The 18,844-nt window shown below is 46.6% G+C and overlaps 1 protein-coding gene and 1 long non-coding RNA gene across 5 annotated transcripts in view; one reads left to right on the forward strand and one right to left on the reverse strand.

Annotated features, from left to right (window-relative positions):
- The window catches only part of PHRF1 (PHD and ring finger domains 1), a 72,085-nt gene extending 68,288 nt beyond the window's left edge, over positions 1-3,797 (reverse strand). Inside the window, exon 1 of one of the 2 annotated variants that reach the window (XM_039536467.1) lies at positions 3,693-3,797. The gene's annotated coding sequence lies outside the window, so the exon portion shown is untranslated. Of the gene's footprint in view, positions 1-3,689 lie in introns of both variants that reach the window. The other variant, XM_039536465.1, reaches the window with a different exon arrangement.
- On the forward strand, positions 1,386-17,695 carry LOC120404269. 3 transcript variants are annotated; one of them, XR_005597901.1, is made up of 6 exons: positions 1,386-1,560; positions 2,779-3,147; positions 3,701-4,097; positions 6,517-6,621; positions 14,053-14,225; positions 17,263-17,695. It is a non-coding gene; the product is annotated as an uncharacterized LOC120404269 (long non-coding RNA). The 3 variants fall into 3 exon arrangements; XR_005597900.1 differs by having other exon boundaries at positions 2,779-4,097; XR_005597902.1 differs by lacking the exon at positions 14,053-14,225 and having other exon boundaries at positions 2,779-4,097.
- Positions 17,696-18,844: the final 1,149 nt, after the last annotated feature.

The following is an 18,844-nucleotide window of genomic DNA, read 5'->3' on the forward strand; positions in this document are numbered from 1 at the left end:
CACTAAAACCTTGAAAATATAACCACCACCACCCCCATTGCAGTGTGTCATTTGTGCTCTCCAATAGAATCATACAATTCACAATTATATGTACTGTACAATTTCCCTATCGTACTTTGTTGAGCACCACCAACATGCTTAGTGGTGGGAGCAGAGATACTGCAAACACCAGCCATGCATGCTCCAAGGATTTTTACAAACCAGTGGACAGTCCATATAGCATAGTCACAAAAATACATCAGAGGAGGAGGGACTTGAAACTCTCCTCATCAAGTGTTGTTGTTTTAGCATTACTTTGGAGGATTGTATTATTGCATATTATCAGTGCTGTACAAATACTTCATACCCTATTAATATATCATCTGCACCAGTTTCCCACTCTCCCCCCGCATATCTGCACTAGTTCTGCAAAGCACATTGTGTGCACTGGAGTATTAATACACTGCATAGGAGCTCTGGAACGCAGTGCAAATAATGTACACCGTATCGGTTCTCCGTGCACATTACTATGCATTGCGCTTTAAACAAGATTCCTTACGATGTGCTTTGGGCGGAACTGGTACTATGCAAATCAGATGCACTAGCTTACACTGTAAAATCTCTCCCTTTCCCGCCTCCTCTCCAGATGTCAGGTGGCGGAGGTGATTGCACGTTACTTTTAATCATTAGCGCTCAATAGCCCCGAGGCACAGGCAGACGCGCGCCCTGCACAGACAGGAGCAGAAGGCTACAGCCCCGCAATGGGGTGTCCAGCTCAGGGCGAGCGCTTCGCCTAGGGACGCTGCAGCCAGCAGGGAAACTTGCACGCGCAGCTGCAGGAGTGACCCCTAGTGGCGCGCGGCGGGGCAGCCACAGCCAGCACCGCGCGCCACCAGGGTCTTGTCCTGCTGCTGCTGCTGCGCTTGCTACGTGCACATTGACACTGTCCTCATGGCAAAGCCCAAATGGACCGTACCACTGCGCACCCCCTGCGAAGGGGGGGATGTAGGGATGGGAGCAATCACCACATCAATGGGTGCAGTCCTTCCCCCCTACTGGGCGCTTTCCTGAGAGGCAGCTCCTGGCTGGGGCCGCCCATTGCGGGGAGCTGGGGTCGGATGGGGGCGGGGGCGTGAGAGACGGATCAACAGGTACAAATGGTTCCGCCCTAAAATAAGGACGTGCAGAACCGAACGCGCCCGCACCCCGCGCTGTAACTGGCAGGGGAGGGGAAAGGAGGACCGGCCGAGCCGGCTGTGCAGCGAGGGCGCCCGCTGATTGGAGAGCGCGGCGGGGGCGGGGCCCCGGGGCTTCCAGGCGCACTCCCCATTGGCAGGCGGGGGCGGCGCGTCACAATGGGTGATTTGCATGAAGCGGGATGGGGGGAAGAGGGAGAGGGCGGGCTGCAAGGCAGCGGCATGGGCAGGGTGAGGGAGCGAAGTTGCAGGCGGCTCCTGCCGGGGCTGGCTGGGCAGGACGCGGGGCGCCCGAGGCTCGGGGGCGCCTAGCGGAGCAGCGCCGCGGACGGGCCGAGCCCCGGGGGAGGCAGAGACAGGAGCTGCCAGCGCCTCCGAAGTTGAGGTGAGCGAGGGGCTGGGAAGTGGGGCACGGCCGGGGCGCGTGGTTATCTGGGGGTGCAGCTCCCTCCAAGAGGGGCAGCCAGAGGCGGGGAGTGCTGGCTTCCCTCCCGCCGGGGAACGTGCGCTGCTGGAGAAGGGAGCAAAGAGCTGGAAATCAGGGGTGCCCTGGCAAACCCAGCCCTCCCCGCGTGCCCGGCTGGGCAGGGCTCTTCCCCAGGGCCAGCTCTCCCCTTCCTCCGCCCGGGCAGCGGACATGGTTCTCATCATGGCTTTGCAATCCCTCCCCCCCATGCCCCAAACCATGGACCGTGTGTGCAAAGTAACGCCCCCCCCCCCCCCGTTTTGTGTCCTCTCCAAACTCCCTGGGCAGAGTCAGATGCGCTTTCAGTTTTGCAATGGGAATGTTAGGGGTGAGGCTCTTCGAAACCTACTGTCAAGCGTTGAACTGCCAGTGTCAGTGCGGCTGAAACAAGCGGCACCTTGCCCGATCTCCCCCCTACCCCACCGCAAAATGAAAATAATCAATTTAAAAAAATGCCAAGCTTGCCTTTCAAAAAGAAAAAAGTTCATAATCTAGTGAAACTTGACACACAATCTGAGCAGTTGGTCTTTTTAAAGAGTTTAAAAAATGCATAGGAAACCTTGGAGATTCAAGTGTTCCATTTAGACAAGGGGGTGCTTAAAGTCGATTTTGCTGTGATAAGTGCTGACAGCATTGTGTCATCCTCTGAAGACTTGTACTGTCTCCTGTTGACAACAGGATACTGGTCTGGATGGACCATGGACCTGATGCAGTAGAGGACTTTCCATCATTTAAAATTCTTTATTGGATTGTAAACTCTCTGGGGTAAGGACCACAGCTTGGTACCTGTCATGCAAGGGGTGGGGGTGGGGGGGTCCTGACTGGCACTGGAGCTTTGACCTGAAGTTACAAGATACTGTTAAATAGCTAGAGAGAAGGAACCAGTTCAGTTAACCTGACAGGGAACTGTGAGCTGTTACTGACACCTTCAAAAGGAAATTAATCAAACAAACCACCAGCCCCATTGCAAGCTGTGACTGACCCAAACACTGCATGAAAGTTTTCTGAGGACTGACTAGATTACATGTCTTATGCCTAGGCTGGGGAAGGTCCTAAATGGAGTACTCATGTCTCAATGCATAATGGTAGCTTGTCTCTTCCTGGTTGTTGATCTGATTTGTTTCTTCTGTGTTTCAGGTCAGTGTGCTGGGGTGGGAGGTTGTTGCTGGCTTCCTGGAAGCATGCATCTGTCTGCATTGGGTTAATACTCCAGAAGCTGGTGAGCCACTGACTAACGCACATTGTGCTGTTAAAGACTCCACTGTGCGTGTGACAGCGGCTAACCTGCTTTTCGGACATCACTGTATATACTTCATCACCCTGCCCCATGAAGAGGCAATACTGGATCCTGGGGACTGTACCTAGCTTCCATCAACATGGTAGGAGAGCTGTTCGCATCCCAGCAGCAGCCTCTGACAAATTCACCAACCTGAACTATTGTGAAATCTTCAGAAAAGTTTGCTTGCAATTTTCTTTCCCTTAAAACTCAAGCTGAGAGGGAGCACAGTATCTTTTCTTAAAATAAGTTCATTGATTGTACTATGTTTAATGAGTTTCCCTTGATACGTGCGCCTTTCAGATGCTCTGTGTATTTACTTTTTTTTTTAAATTAGCAACCTCTCAGTGGCAGAGCATTGAAAGATCTAATGTTTCTGGGCCATTCTGCAACAAGGAACCAGTGAACTGTATATATTATGACATGAGCTAGGGCTGCTGTGACAGGAAGCAGTTATAAAGTCTTCCTGGGAAGACAGCAAATGCAATAGCACATCTTTGAGAATGAGACCTCGCTTCCCTCCACCTCACCCATTCCTTCCAAAAAGCTAGTGATTTGGGGTTTTGTTTAAATCATGTTAGCTGGAGAAACTCTTCATCCAGCCAGTAACATCTTGGTACCCAGTCAATGACTAATTGAACTCCTGTGGGCCAAGGGTGTGTTAACAGAATAAACTATGCCTGGTATTGCCCTAGTGAGTCACTTTAAAGACTCTTTAGTCTGTTTAAAGGTAAAGTATAAACCAGTTTCACCCTCCAGTTTTTTTTCTTACCACCTTTGCAGTTTCTTGTAGCTGGCTGTGTCTTAAATGAGGGCTCTGCTCTTTTCCAAGCCAGTTTTTCTCTCCTGGTTTGATCCTGTGGTGAAGACTTACTGATAAACACAAGTGATTCCGTTCATTTCTCTAGCAACAGAATGTGATGTCACAAATGCAGAATCAGCATTTCATTGCTTGCGTCATGCGGAAAGCGAAGCTGGAATGAGAGGGAAGTTTCAGATATTTGTGGTTGTATTAAATAGCAACAGTGAAGAGGATAGAGGAAGTGACCAAGCAAATTGCATTTGGTATAAAGTTCTTTCAGTTTTGCTCCATTATGGAAACTCACTAGCTACAGAGTTTTCTCTTGGGGTGTGGTGTGGGGCTGTTTTACCTCTAGATAACTTCATGAATCCAAGCCAGGTTAGTAGCGACTACTTATTGTTTTCTGATGGCTGTTTAGTGGCCTCTGTGAAATGATTTGGTGCTCTCCATCTCATTCCAACCAGACCCTGGGGGAAACTGAGCATTTCATCCTGGGAAAGAAAAAGATGTTCTTTTAGCAGCCAAAAAGGCTCAGGTTTGTTTGTACATAGTTAATAACACAAAGTTTGAAGTCAGGTCTTTCTCATACAGCTACAAATCAAGTAAAGCAAGAAACTGCTTTAAAAGAGAAGGTGTAAGTCTGTACCTTCCTGAGAAGCTATTCTTGCTAAGCAGTTCCCCTTCCTATCCTGACATAGGCATGTTTGCTCTCCTGAGAGGAAGTCAACTCTTCTGTCCTCTGATCAGGGTAACTAAGTCCAGCTGGCTGGGTCAGAAACACAGCTGTGTCCTCTTAGCCCAAATACCCTGGAAGGGAGGAGAGCAGCTTTGGCAGCTGCTGGTGGCTGCATCTACACAATAGCTGTCTGGCTCTCTTGTAATGTTAAAAATAGGACCAGGGTGTTTGTGGTTCCCCCACCCCCAAATATACCGTCAAGAATCTGCAAATGCTCATAACCTCCCTCCCCGAAGTTGGCTTGCTCAGTAGAGAGGCTGAGAACTGACTGGGCCACAGAGAATGAACTACGTTCTCCTAGGGCGGTTAAGAGGCTGCTCAGTGGAAGAGTAGAGCAGGGGACTCCTGTACTGTAGATAGCTGTGGCACAACAATTCTGCAGACAAACAGAGGATGTCAGTTTCTGAGGCCATCTACTCTGATCACTATTTATATTTCCCACAACTAGTCAGTGGCTTAGCTACACAAGTGTTTCTGCCCACAGAGCTGCGGCTGGTGGGGTACAGCAGTAGGGGAAACTTGAAAAACACTAGTGTGTGTAGATGAGGCCTGGTGCTTTTGCACCTTTCACTGTGACTGTCAGGTCAAACTATGACAAAACTTGGCTGTGGTATGGAAGCCTCCCCTCAAGCCTGCAGCTGAAACTTACAGCTATACAATGGGACAGTTCTTTATTTCATGTGTGTACATAGTCAATAACACACTGAAAAGGAGACCCTTGGACTGGTCATGAGGAGGCTTTGTAGTGTCAAAGTGTGGCCTCCCTAGGTGGATACTTGCTGGGTGTGAGATCATCTTTGTAAACATGTTGAGTTCAATTTCCTCTTAGTTAGTAGTTGCATTTCTGCCTATGATACCAAAGTGAAAATACCATATTTGAGAATCATATTTCCCCCCCCAAATTTACAAGATTCTTGTACTTGTATATCCTGTGCAGTTCCAGTAAGATAAGTGGGGAGTTTGAAGCAACAAACTCTGCACCCCCACCCCCTTTGTATAGCCCCATGGAGAATTGTGTGTTGCTGGTTTTAAGAAATAATGCTTCTATGGTAAGATTCTAGTGATATGATCAGACTAGCCTGTTGTCACCAATAGTCCTCAATAAATACTACAGTATCACTGTGTATACATTCATTATTATATTCATGGCCCTGGGATGGTGAAAGCTTAAGCAGATCCAGCTGTGAGGCATGATAGGCTGGCCCAAACAACTGAAAATGTAAATCACTTCCTTTCACTATCTCTGCTACATAATATTAAAGCCTCTGGGGTTTTTGCCTGTTTTCACTGCCTCAGCGGCAGTGGACTGTCTGTTGGCTTGAGTAGGAAAGTAGAGTGGACTAGCTGCGCTGAAAAAGTGTGGTGTTGGGAGGTGTCTCTCCATACTAGAACAAGCTGAAATGTTGTTCGCCTGACTGTTCTCTTTCCAATAGTTCTGAGAAGACCCTCTCAGCTTTGAAGCATAAAAACCTTTTATGTAGGTGGGTTATAGTCCCTCTGAAAAGACACTTCTGCTGAGAAAATACATCCCCAGTTAAACAGTGTGTGTTTGTGTGTCAGTTGCATGGGGGGGCAGGGGTTTGTATAATATAAAAAATTAAGAATTGTTAAACAGATACTGTATTGTGGAATTCACATTTACAGCAGGAACGTTCAGGGCTAAATTAAAGCAAGGTCTTAAACTGTTGGTGAAAGAAGTGAGTCAAAGAAGTGAGTGTCTTGTAGTAGTGGAGGATGCTGAAGTGAAGCCTGTTAAGCAGAAAGATCCTTCAGATATTTTAAATCTTTATTTTGCTTCGACTGCAAAGCCTTGCAAAGGAGGCTGGTAGACTTGTAATTCACCTATTAGTGCTAGGAAATGGAAGCACCCTTTTGTGTTTGTAATGTACATGCCACTTGCAAATCCCATGGTGTGTATTAGGTGCATTTAGATCTGAATATCAATGAAGAGAAAAGCTAGTATGTTAGGAATAACAAATAGTTAAAAGGGAGTCTGTGTTACTTTTACATAAGTGCAAGTATGAGCTTATATAATACTTTAAAAAAAAAATCTGCTGGCAGGAGATTCCATTGGGAGAGAAACTTGCTCATCCATAATCCACTAAGCAAATCTCCCAGACTCCTCCAGGACAGAGCAAGAACCACTGAAAGAAATCATAAAGCAAGGTAGAATCTATTTTGTCTCTGTTTACCATGGTAGGGGATTATCTACTTTCATCAGAAAGAGGAAAATTATGACTATACGCTTTACTTCCCTTTGCTCTGATCTTCGTTAATCAAGTGATCTTCATTCTATGGCTCAAACAAATCACCCCTTCTATGGTTTGTACACCCAGGTGCAATAAATGGAGCATTTGTAACTCACTTGGGAGAGGCTGTGGGGCCAGCGGGTGCATGTTCAGCTAGTTTCCTACACCTTGCATTGTGTAACATGCTGAATCCTGAAGAAATGCGCACTGTAGAAGCTACTTGCAAGAATTAAGAACATAAGAATGGCCATAATGGGCCAGACCAGGGGCTGGGAGCACTAAACTGCAACTTCATAACTGCAGTTTGCATTAAACAAATGTGTTTTGTGGCTGGCTGTTTCACCTAATAGAAACCAGAAAGCCTAGAGTAATTGCTTATAAGCTCATTAACAATCTCAGTTAAGTGCTTTAGGGTAACAAGCAGAATGCCTGGCATAAGAACTAGGAATAAGATAGGCAGATGACTTTAGAAGTGTTTAGTGCATGTGTTTTTGTTTTTTTGGGTTTTTTTTGTAACTTGTGCTATGTTGAAGGTTGGGTGGGCATGTAAGACAAGATACTACAAATTTCTGATCTTAATTTCATTGTGGGAAGAGTGGACAGATGCCCATATGACTGGCTATTACAGTAAAAAGACAGAACCCACTGTACACTAGGGTGGAGAGGAGTAAAGGGATGTAACAACTACTCTCTGTAGCCTCTCTTTCAGTGTCCTTTGCATCCTGTCTTACATCCATGTTCGTTCTTCCCAGTCACCTCTCTTCCTCCTTTATGATGTACAATTTTAAACCTGTTTTTCCCTTTTCTAGATGCCACTAGTGTGGGGGGAGTTGCCAAGTACAGCTCTGCATCTTGTCATGGTGGCACTTATTTCCAGGGTAGTGCGTGGCATGCAGACTCACTGACCTTTGAAGTAAAATCATGTACTTGACACAAGATGACTAAAATTCTGCCCGTAGCTCTGATTACTTCCACCTAGGAGCTTTCCATACTGATGTAGTCTGTAGGTGCATTATGGGAATCTTACTCATTCACTTTAGAGAGGAGATGCTGGATTAGGTGGACCCTGGGCCAGTTAGAATATACCAATTTATATGGTTTTATTTTTATCTGGTTAAAAAGATCAAATGCCTCCACTGTGGTGAACAAAGTAAATCCAATACAGTACATCACTCATGGCCAGCTAGGCTTGGAAAAAATCAGTGTAGTCCTGGACTGATGTGCAAGGCAGGGCCCTTTCTGACAGTCTGCTTGTCTGAATATGGCACTTGCTCTCTAAGGCTGTCCCTGGAAGTCTGTGCATTTAGTTCTATTGCAGTGGGAGCTGAAAGCATTTGTAATAGACTTTAGTAGAGCTGGGAGTCAACAGACAAACCATCCATTGGCATAATGGCTGATACTGGTATGATCTACATCAGCTGATGGAGTCATTTTTGGCTTTTAGAGAATGACTGCTCTGCCTATACAGTATCTGTTTCAAATATAAGTATGTAGCTGTTACCTTGTTTTTAAATACAAGGTACAGGCTGGGATGCATGGCAGTGCCACAGGGAAGAGCACACAGACTCTTGGTGCCCCACACCAGCAGCCTGCTCCATCCCCAGCTTTGGAAGGGAGTGGTTAGACTCAGCCAGAGGGAGGCACTGTTGAGTGATCAAGCAGCAGCTATGCCAGGATTTCCCATCCATTTCTCTCTGGCCAGGAAGATTAGTGGATGCAACATGAGGTCTTGGTGCAGTGGTTACATGGGCAGATGAGGAGGGGGGACTTGAGGTTCTGTTAGGGATGCAGAGTCCTTCCTCCTGCTGGGACATTGGAAATAGCAAAGCCCTGAGTTTCACAACAGGAGGAAGCAGCTGAGGGATCTGACTTTTAAATGCAGATAGGAGTATGTGGTTGTGGGCTCCAGGGAGTTACCTCTATTAATGACATGGCAGGAAGTTGCAAAAGCAACCTAGATTATAAAATAACTAAAGCAAACAGGAGTTCTTGCTGGACTCATCACTTTCTGCCCCCACATAACACATTGAAAGATGCCTATTGCCTGTGTTTGCGGCTGTGTACTAGGACGCTTTAGTCAAACTTGCTCTGTAGGATGTATTGGGCAGCAGTTTTATATTCTGTGGGAGCTGGAGCGGGAGCAATCTTGGCTGTAGCTTGCTGACTGTCCAGAGTAAGCATAGGGATGCAGTGCACACCAGGTCCAGGCGTGGGTAAAAGTTGCTTGCTATTCAAATACATCCAGCCAACCAGTTCCAAATCACTCTGGCATCTCCCATAAGGCCTCCCAGGTTGTCCAGAGGAAACACATTGTGAATGTTCCAGATGAACTGGCTTTGTGTGGGACAGCTGTCAAGGGACACCTGATAGGGTGAAGGGGAATCAACGCTTCTGTCCTCACAAACAGGATTCAAGCCAGGGTTGGGCCTGCACAATAATACAATCACCATCACCTGAGACAGGTGCTTACCTGCATTTTAAATACAAGGGATTTTTCTCTCTACTCCTTGCTACCTTTTAGACTCCCAGTTTCACTAAAGTTGCCCACCAGCCACCCTGAAAAAATTACTATGACAGCTAGTCACTCTTTTCCTTACAGACATCTTGTTTTTATTTGTCCATGGCAAGAGGGAATTTTGTCTTTTAGCTGACATTTGTGCTTTCTTTTCCTGTTAAGTTTGAAGGAGAATTCAGGTCTTTCGTCATGTTGGGAGGAAGAGGGATTGCAGCTGATGCATTCAAGTGCTGCTCTAGGCCACCTGCTGCCACTGCCCAGCTGTTCTAGAAGCTGTAGCCAGAGAGCCTTGCTCTTCCTGACTCTGCCAACCAGCTGCACTAGCCCCAGAGCTTGCAGGAAGTGGTGGGAAAATGGCCATGCTGCCATCAGCTTTCCTGAATGAATGAGGGAGGGGAGGGGGTGGATTTTGTCTAACCAAAGGACAGATAGCACTGACTTTACCTTGGCAGACAGGGCAAGATTTACTCCTTCCACCCCACCCTTAAACAGCACTGGGCATCTCCTGCTTGTCTTACTACTAATCAGCAAGAGCCTTCCCATGCAGAGACTGGCAAACTCACTTCACTTGTAACTGGCAGACTTGATCAGTGATGATATGCTAGTGTCCTAACCCAGGGGTGTCTGGCTCTTGAGGGTTTTTTTTTTTTAAATCTCTCCCTCTGCTTTACAAATACACCTGCTGTCATCAGTTTATTTCCCTTACTATTTATATCAGGGATCGGCAACCTTTGGCATGCAGCCTGTGAGGGTAAGCCCCCCGGCAGGGCAGGGCAGGCAGGTTTATTTACCTGCTGCATCTGCAGGTTTGGCTGATCACAGCTTCCACTGGCCTCGGTTTGCCGCTCCAGGCCACCTGGAGTGGTGAACTGCGGCCACTGGGAGCTGCAATTGGCCAAACCTGCGGATACAGCAGGTAAATAAACCAGCCCAGCCCACCAGGGGGCTTACCCTGGCAGGCTGCATGCCAAAAGTTGCCAATCCCTGATTTACATGTTACTAAAGAAGTGGTCCTTGGGGCTCATCCCTGGCGTGTTAATAGACATCTTGCCTTTTGTCAAAGAGATTAATTCTAACACAAAAAATAGCAGATGTGAAAGAAGCTGATTTGGAGGCTTGGACAGAGCAGCATGGAGACTCCATCAGAAAGTTGGTTGTTTTTTTTTTAAATGGTATAGGTCACCAATTGCACTTACAAGCTTTTCAATGGAGCTTTAACAACATCATACCTGAATGCATCACCCCTAGAAATCCATTAACACTTCCTCCCCCCGCTTTGGGAGGAAAGAGGTCATTTCCCCAGCTGGAGAAACAGGCACACCCATCTAGTTGCCCATCGTCCTAGTACATCTGGCAGCGGGGAGCAGAACCCAGCTCTGCACATACACCCAGTCCAACACCTTAACCACACAAGCAGCCTTCCGCCTCCCTCCCCAGTACACACAGGGCACTTTATTTTAAATGTATTTTTCAGCTTTATAACACAGGATCATTCCTTGCTGCTGCTCTGTCATGGCCTAGAAAAGGACAGCATCATCTACACTGTAGCACAAAGGGTTTTCCCAGGGCATGCAATTTTAATTAGGAACAATCAGGCTGCCTTGAACTGGGAATTGCAAGCCGCAAAAGTCAAATCATCAATAAAATATTCAATGGCAAAATGTATTATTGACACAGCCTTAGAGCATGTAAGGCAGAGAGCTGGGGCTAGTTAGCCTAAGAGCTCTGGGTGCTGTTCAGTATTGTTAGGTTAAATGCATAAGGCATTAACTAGAAGCAAACGCTCACCACAGGGACCACCAGTGTGGCTCTGGGTTGTGTAGCAGCACTCCTGCTCCAGCTATTACAGCAGAGGGGACGGTGGGCAGTGAAGCTCAGCTACTGTGAACTGCAGAGATGACACTTCAGGAGGAATTCTGGTACTTCAGCTCACATTGGAATGGGATGGGGTGCGTGCACAGGATAGTGGAGATTCTACCTGGATTACTCCTTCAGTCCAAGCCTCTGAGCTCTACAGCACAAAGGCACCAAGGTTAAACAGGAGTTACTCGGCCCAAGCCAAGTCTAGAGAATTCAGTTTGATAAGAACAAAGCTCAGAAAACCTTCGCCCTGAGCACCTGCCCTCCTCCCAAACAGGAGCTAGATCTGGGTAATGTATCCCCAGGGGAGGATTTCAGCAGTGCTAGCTACAAAAGGGTCAGTGTGAATTTGTGACCAGAGGTCTTCACCTAAGAACAGCTAATGCGATTGGATTCTGTCTACATCAAATCAGAGTGTTTGGATCCCTGTTACACATCTCAGTAACAGCTGATGTTCAGACAGGGGCTCACCCTAAAACATAGAAGTGTCATGATACGATTAATATAGGTCATCAGAGCTCCCTTGCACCAGCCAATCCATCCTAGTTGTACTACAGCCCAGGGTGGACTCCAAGGCACTGCACTAATATATGATTCAGTCCCTCGGTTACATTCACTCCAGGCACTAATTGTGTCAGGGCCCTGCTGTGATAATTGTCGTCCCCCCCCCCCTTGCCAAACCATGTTTTCTGTACCATAGCTGGTGAAGGTATAACTCACACCCAGCAAAGCACTACTCCCTAGTGAACCCATTTCAAAGTACTTTGGGAGATGAATTTAATGGACATGGTTGCAATCAACACAACATTTGTAAAGGAAGGAGTGGGCACAATCTAATCTAAAAACCTTTGAGTCGCAAAAGTGGCAGAGGAGAGCCTGTCCATGTCTCTTTCCTGTGGTCCAAACAGTGGGAACTGTGATACTGAAATCTATATACATTTGTCTAACAGTGGAGATGCTATTCAAGAATCAACGTGCAAACTACCACCACCAGTAGAATCCTCCGTGGATGTTAACTGACAGTCTCACTCAGGGAGGGGAAGTTGGTGGGCATGTTTTCTATTCCACTTGGCCTTACTCCTCTCTTTGTAATGGCAGATGACATTGTAAGACACAAGGAGGGTCATTCATCAAAGGCATTTGTTACCTTGTTAAACTCAACTGCCTTTGCAGCTGCTGGACCACGGTTTATGCGAGACCCACAAATCCCACTAGCAGCACCGCAGGAATCCAACACCATGTAGCTGGTCACTTTAACCTTCAAACTGCCTCTCTCCCCATCTCCTCTCCATCCCTACGCTGACTGTGAGAGGACAAGAGCAAGCATCTCACTTATGGGAGTAAGCAAAAGAGCACCTGATCAAGTGTTCCCATCAGCCAAACTTGCAGCCATCTTGCCCATGAGTGAAATCATCAGGCCCTTGAGAGCCACATGCCGCTACAAGAGCTAAACACAGGAGCTGGGCAGTTCAACCAGCAATGTCGTGATTAGTAATGCTTGAGAGATGACTCCACTGGCAGAGTTAGAAATGCTCTGATTCAGGCCAATACAGCAGACTTTAGAGTCTTGGAGAGTGCTGAGTTTCCATGCCAGTGGGGTTTTCTTAAAACCATCCCTATAAGTGGCACAGTTCCTTTTGCGCATGAGCTAATCTGAATTGAAATATACTTGCCCCCTTTATCCTGCCCATGCACGGCGTGGGCAAGCAGGAGCCTTCGGAGAGATCACCGCAAGTGAGCTGTTAAGGGGAAGGTGAGAAAAAGAGGACTTGTTTTTTGCATATTGCAAAAATGACTATGCAGCTGGGTCACTCACATTCAAGCAGGAATCACATGGGTTCTGACTTTCTTGAGGACAAAAGGCACGTAACTGAGAAACAGCTCATTTGTAAAAGAAAAGACTTGTTTGAAGCAGGGGTTTGGGAAAACAGAGAAAGCAGCACACTGCAGCCAGGCAGCTCATTTTTACTCTGGAAGAAAGCTCAATCTTTAGCCAAGCCCACCCTTTTTGGAGGGGATTCCCCTCCCATACAGAACAGGCATAGCCCATTGCTTAGATCAGCCCTGCACGTGAGGCTCACTTATTCTCAACACCTTCCTCTCCTTTATGAATGGGAAGAGTTCAGCTTCTGCCATGCAAAGCAACGTGCTGGGCTGAGAACTTAAACCCAGCTTGGATTTTATTTACACTGCAGGCCCCAGGGTGTCAGTTCATGAAACACAGGGACAATCTCCCTGCTTACCCCTCCTTTTGTGGCACATACTGCAGATCCGAGGCCATGCTCCAGCCATTTGGTTTCCAGCAGCATCTGTCTCCTTGGCTGATGACTCAATGGGTGGTGAGGCTCAGCTCTGTCCCACTCTTTGCCTGCTGCATCCCTTTCCATAAATCGCAATCATTATTCCTTGGCTTACGCAGCCATCCAATCCCTGACCTATGCCACCCTACCTATTCATTCATTCATTCACAGGAATTTTATGCAAGTTCCCTGGAGCAACTACTCAATCTGAAAATAGTACTGTCCCGAGAAGAACCTGGACACAAGCAGCACTTTACTAGGAGAGAGCCAGCCTATTTGCCTGGTAATCTGCCTTTGGAAGGAAAGGGCCAAATTCCACCCTTAGAGATGGCATGCATGCAAAACCTTCCCCACAAGTCAATGGGAGTTATGTGTGCATAGCAGAGGGCATGCTCCGGCAGCCACACGTGCAGAAACTCAGCATCTAAATACACAAACCCCATGAGTCTCTGGTGTGCAATAAACAGTTTCTTTCCAACGCAGCCTGAGTGCTTCAGATGCTGAATCTGCCTTAGCAGTTTCAGAGCACGTTGAACCTAAACTGAGGGGGTGGTCAGAAAAGTGCATAGGTAAAAATGACAGCTCTCTATGCAATAGATCTGCTCCCTGTATGGATTCAGTCACATCTGCTCAATTAACTGACTGATGTGATTTTGTTACTTATTACCATCAGCCCTGCAAAGTCACTACAGCTTCAGAGAGCTCATGTGTCAAAGGGAGATGTCCATTCATTCCAACTGCAGGCCCTGAAATCTGCCCCCTTCTAGGCCTGTGCAGCGAGATGGAAGAGGAGCATAGAAACACACAAAGACAAGATGAGCAGTTTGGCCACCAGCATCATACATGGTAAAGCAACGTACATTAAAGAGGGGCAGGGGATTTGCTGGAAGTTTAATGCTAGATATGTAACTAGTGGATCGGATACAGAAACAACCAGCAGGAGTGGGAGGGTCTGGTGCTTTGCAATAAGCTGCAAGTGGTGTAATGAACATCCAGTTGAGTTAATGGGATTTGGTAGTTAGAGCACAGGATGGAAATTGAGACCACCTGGGTTCTAACTCCACAGGCACATCCCTAACCGGCTGTGCCTCAGGATTCCCACCTCCAACACTACTAAATTAAGCACGTCCATAGGCTTGAGAGGAGGACCAGCTAAAGGGCTAAATGTTCTCATCAATTTGTATGAGGCTAGGCTCAGCTAAAAGCAAGCAAGGGGCTGTACCTGAACCCAAGAGCAATTTTCAAATGTGCCTAAGGGATTTAGGAGCACAGACCCCATTGACAGTCCCAGGGAATTGTGCTTTGGAAGATTCCCCTCCACTTTCCCAGGTCAGAGATGTGAAAGCTGCAGCTCCACAGCTGTAAGGCAGCATACCAGAGAAATTCCCCTCCCACATCCATTGCAATCATCAAGCTAAAGGGAGCTTATTTACTACAGTACAGCAGAGGCCTGTATAGAATGGCAGCTGGAGCCCGGGGTTTATTAGCTAACCCTGACCACAGTTGTCAGCCTGCCTTGGAGGAGGAAGTGAAGAGTGGTTACAAGCAGCAAATTGCTCAGGACCCAGCCTGAACCATGGCTCCTTTTCCCCTTGGGGGCTCCATAAATGCTGCTTTTGTACCTGCCTGGCTGCTGGCCCTAGGTGTTTAGTCACTAACTGATCACATCTGGATCTGAGCTGCTGCAGTCTGAAGCCACCCTCTAATTGGAGCCCTGCTATGCTACTTCTTTGCCAGCGCTGCCTGGAAGGATGGCAGGTATTTTGACACTAGCAGGACTCCCTCTCTTGGGAACAGAGAGCATGGCAGGATACTTAGCTATCAGACACCTGATGCAAGAGGAAAGGGAGTCAGTGGGGAAAGAAAGCAGCACGACATATAATTTAGTATGTTCCAATTAGAAATTCTAGTGAGGGAAAGGGTGCAGTGTCCTTGCACGTAAGCCAACATTAGTCCAAGTCATGACAACACCACTAAGCCCTTCCCCTTCCCAAACACCCAGTTCCTTATATGACCTCTTCCTTCAGGATTTCTCCAGAAATGGTCTATCAGTGTAGCTCTACCAGTAGGAGTGCTGGTGTACACCAGGCACAGGTATTTCCATTGCATTGGCTAGACCCAACAACACAAACACCTGCCCCTGCCTCCTCCCCAGCACTAGCTCTACTGCTAGCCCAGCCATGGGAGAAGATCTGAAAATGGTTGGTGCAGATGCAGCCCTGGAGGAGTTGCTCCAGCTGGTGCTAGCCCAGCACGCAGCTTTTCTACCACCTTGAGCCATTGGCACCTTGGTTAAACCCATGCTGGAGGAGGTCAGACCAGTGATCACAATGGTCTCTGCTGGCCTCAAATTCTATCCGTCTCTGAAAAGGGGTTTAAAAAGTCAGAGGAAAGACACCTACAGCAAGCAGCCAACCCTAACTCCTTGCACTGAGTTATATACAGAAGGCAACGCAGGAAGCGACAAGGTTTTGTTGTTACTAGAAAGCTTTTCCGCTGTTACTACTTCCAGAAATCATCCCTGCTGAGCACGAGGCGAGGGGATCATTTCCTGTGAAACAGGATGTTTTCCAGGTGACAGCAGCTTGCTCCCAACACAACAGTGAAGAGGTCACAGCTCTTGAGGAAGGGAAACAAAAAGTTCAAGTGACCCCAAACTAGGCAGGCAGCCCAAAAAATCCATTATAATTTTTTTTTTTTAATTTCCAGGAAAAACTGAAAAGTTACAGAAAGCAATGGCAAAAGTTTCCCCAAGTTTTTTCACCTGCTCTAGAAGATAAATGACCAGTTTTCATTTAGCTGCTTGAGTCTATTTTGTAAAAGATGTGGTAAGATAGCGCATTTTAAAAATATTTGGTATTTTTATTTTTTTTTAAATCTCACAGTAATAAGTTCCAGACCATGTTAAAGGTGGTGATGAGACTTCACCCTAAAACTCTGAAAACATAAGGATTTTTTTTTGAGGGGGGGAGAGACTTAAAGATGGGATTTAAAAGTTTTTCTACCAGCATCATGTCTGCAACCATGTATACAAAGAGGTTTCCCAGTCACTATAACAAACTCCATCCACTTCCAGAGTCAAGACCAGAACTGATTCCAGAACTCCTATACCCACCCCCCTCCATAGTCCCCTCCTCCACATTCTCACTGAAGTGTGGCACAAAACTCCCATTGAAATCACCTAGTCATGATTAAGGCCAAAGCTCTCACCAGAAGTTAACAACATTGCTTAATTAAAAATTTATTTATTTGTTTTACAAAGCCAGTGGGTGGATGAGTTGTTGGAGACATGCAGTTCAAAGGAATGTTTGAGGGGGTTAAATAACATGCAGGTGTCAAACTAAAGGAAGGAAAACATTACACTTAAATCAACCTTTCAAATCAGTGAAGTTTTTTTAAATAGCCTGCAACTTGAACAGGTCTGACTCTTCTTCAGACTTCGGGGAAATGTTCTTTCTCCTCTGTCTCCAGATAAAAGTTCCAGGGCAAACAGATTTTTCTGAAGCAGAGAGATTAAAAGTGCTAAAATAGGGCTTTATAATAGAAGTCTGTCTGCAACATGCACCATAGTCTGTCTCTTTCTCTGCTTTTCTCCCTACTGCTGCTTAAACTGGGATTTAATAGCAGATGGGAACCTAACTAGGTTTGGTTCCCTGGAAAAATCCAGACTTTGACCTGCAGGTACCCATTTCAGTAGCCCATTACATAGCAGTCAGTAATATAGTAAGTAATCAAGGTGTCCGCTGTGTTTTCTTTTGCTACACGACAGTGTTTATTCTTCTAGTATATTAATTTTGTCTGCAATTACTCAGTTACTGCAAATTTACTCTTCAGTTCTTTTAAAGTATAAACACACCTATTTCTCTCCTACCTCGTGAAACAGGATGGCAGATGCATCTAACTGAGGCGCTCAAGCGAACAGCCTCCAGCTTCAAACAAGCAGGATCTGATGGCAGGGCATCTGCAGTGAAAAGATCCTTTATTACAGACCTCACACTCCACCTTGGCCCAAGAGAGCCCAGATCTGCTGACTGTTAATTCTTGCCGCAAGGCTTTTGTTCTCAAGCTTTCTGGATGGAGGATGAGTAGGCTCAGATCAGATATTAGTGGTGGGTCATTCTGTGGATATTTAATGTGTGCACGTGTGTGTGTGTGTGTATGATTTATTTTTTTTAAAGAATCAAACCTAGGGAAGCCAATTAAATGTTTCCACTTTGCCTGATCACATTATGCCTAGTCCACCCTGCATTTGTCATCTAATACAGTGCTCTGCACTTCCTGTCCTAAAGTGTTGTGCAATATTAAAAGCTGCCATGTTTCATCCCAGAGATGGCTGCTTTTTCAGTGATGATTATCTTAGTCTGTTGTTTGTAAAGCACTTTAGGGTTTCTAAAAAAAGGCATCAAATGATTTTTACCCTCATGATCATCAAATAGCTAAAGCTCTAATTCACTGCACATGTGAATGGCAAGAGGGGGATTATGGGGAGAACTGCTTACTTACCATGAAGATATCACTCCATTGTACATACACTGTCTTGAGGTTACACTTCTGGGCCTTGGCACTTCCAGTCACATGGGATTTGTCCCTTCATGGGTTCAGAGCAGGGGAAGATAAAGAACTCCCTGCCACTCCCAGCATTTCTTCCTTTTACACAAGGCCTTACCTGCTGCCCTGGTCAGCTCCATTATATGACATGCTCAGTGAGTCTGCCAGCTGCCTCACTAGGAGGTCGGATGCATTGAGGCTGATGGGAAGAGTTAAGAGAGAACCACTGGGGTTGGGGAGGGGGAAGAATGCAGCACTCCTCCAGGTTAGGGTAATCTCACTGGAGATGCAGAGCACACCTGAAAGCAGAGACTAAAGGGCAGGGCAGGTCTGCAGCTCAGCTTCCCTCAACAGCTGACAATTCAGGGGCTAGCTAGGTGCATGGAAAGGCCAGAGTTTTAGATGAGTAGAGCCCCATAATAGAATTCAATAATGTAAATCAAACGGGGGTTGGTATACAGAGTAGCTGGTATCCTCCAGCTCAACAAGAGGAACAGTAGGGTCCTACTGGAGTATGTGCGCATTAATATCAAATACAGCTACCCTAAACCTTCCTATGCCCCAATTCCTGCCAGCCAGCCAGCGGGTGTTCAGGAGTTCGAGAAATGTTATAGTGGGTGTGTATTTATTCATACACAGAAGGATAAAGGATTGGACTGGGACTTAAGACATCTGAGTTCAGTTCCCAGCAGTGCCACAGACTCTGGGACCTTGGGCAAGTCACTTAATCTCTGAGCCTCAGTTCCCCATCTGTAAAATGGGGGTATTCTTCCTGCCTTGTTTGTTTTGGGTGGGATTTTCAGAAGCTCCTGAATTAGAAGCACAAGCCCCATTGGAGGTCAGTGGGATTTATGCTCCTGCCTCTGAAGTGCTTTTGAAAATCACCCTTAGAATGTAAACTGTTCAGGAGAGGGCTG

The sequence above is a fragment of the Mauremys reevesii genome, linkage group 4 (genome assembly GCF_016161935.1).
Source record: "Mauremys reevesii isolate NIE-2019 linkage group 4, ASM1616193v1, whole genome shotgun sequence".
NCBI lineage: Eukaryota > Metazoa > Chordata > Testudines > Geoemydidae > Mauremys > Mauremys reevesii.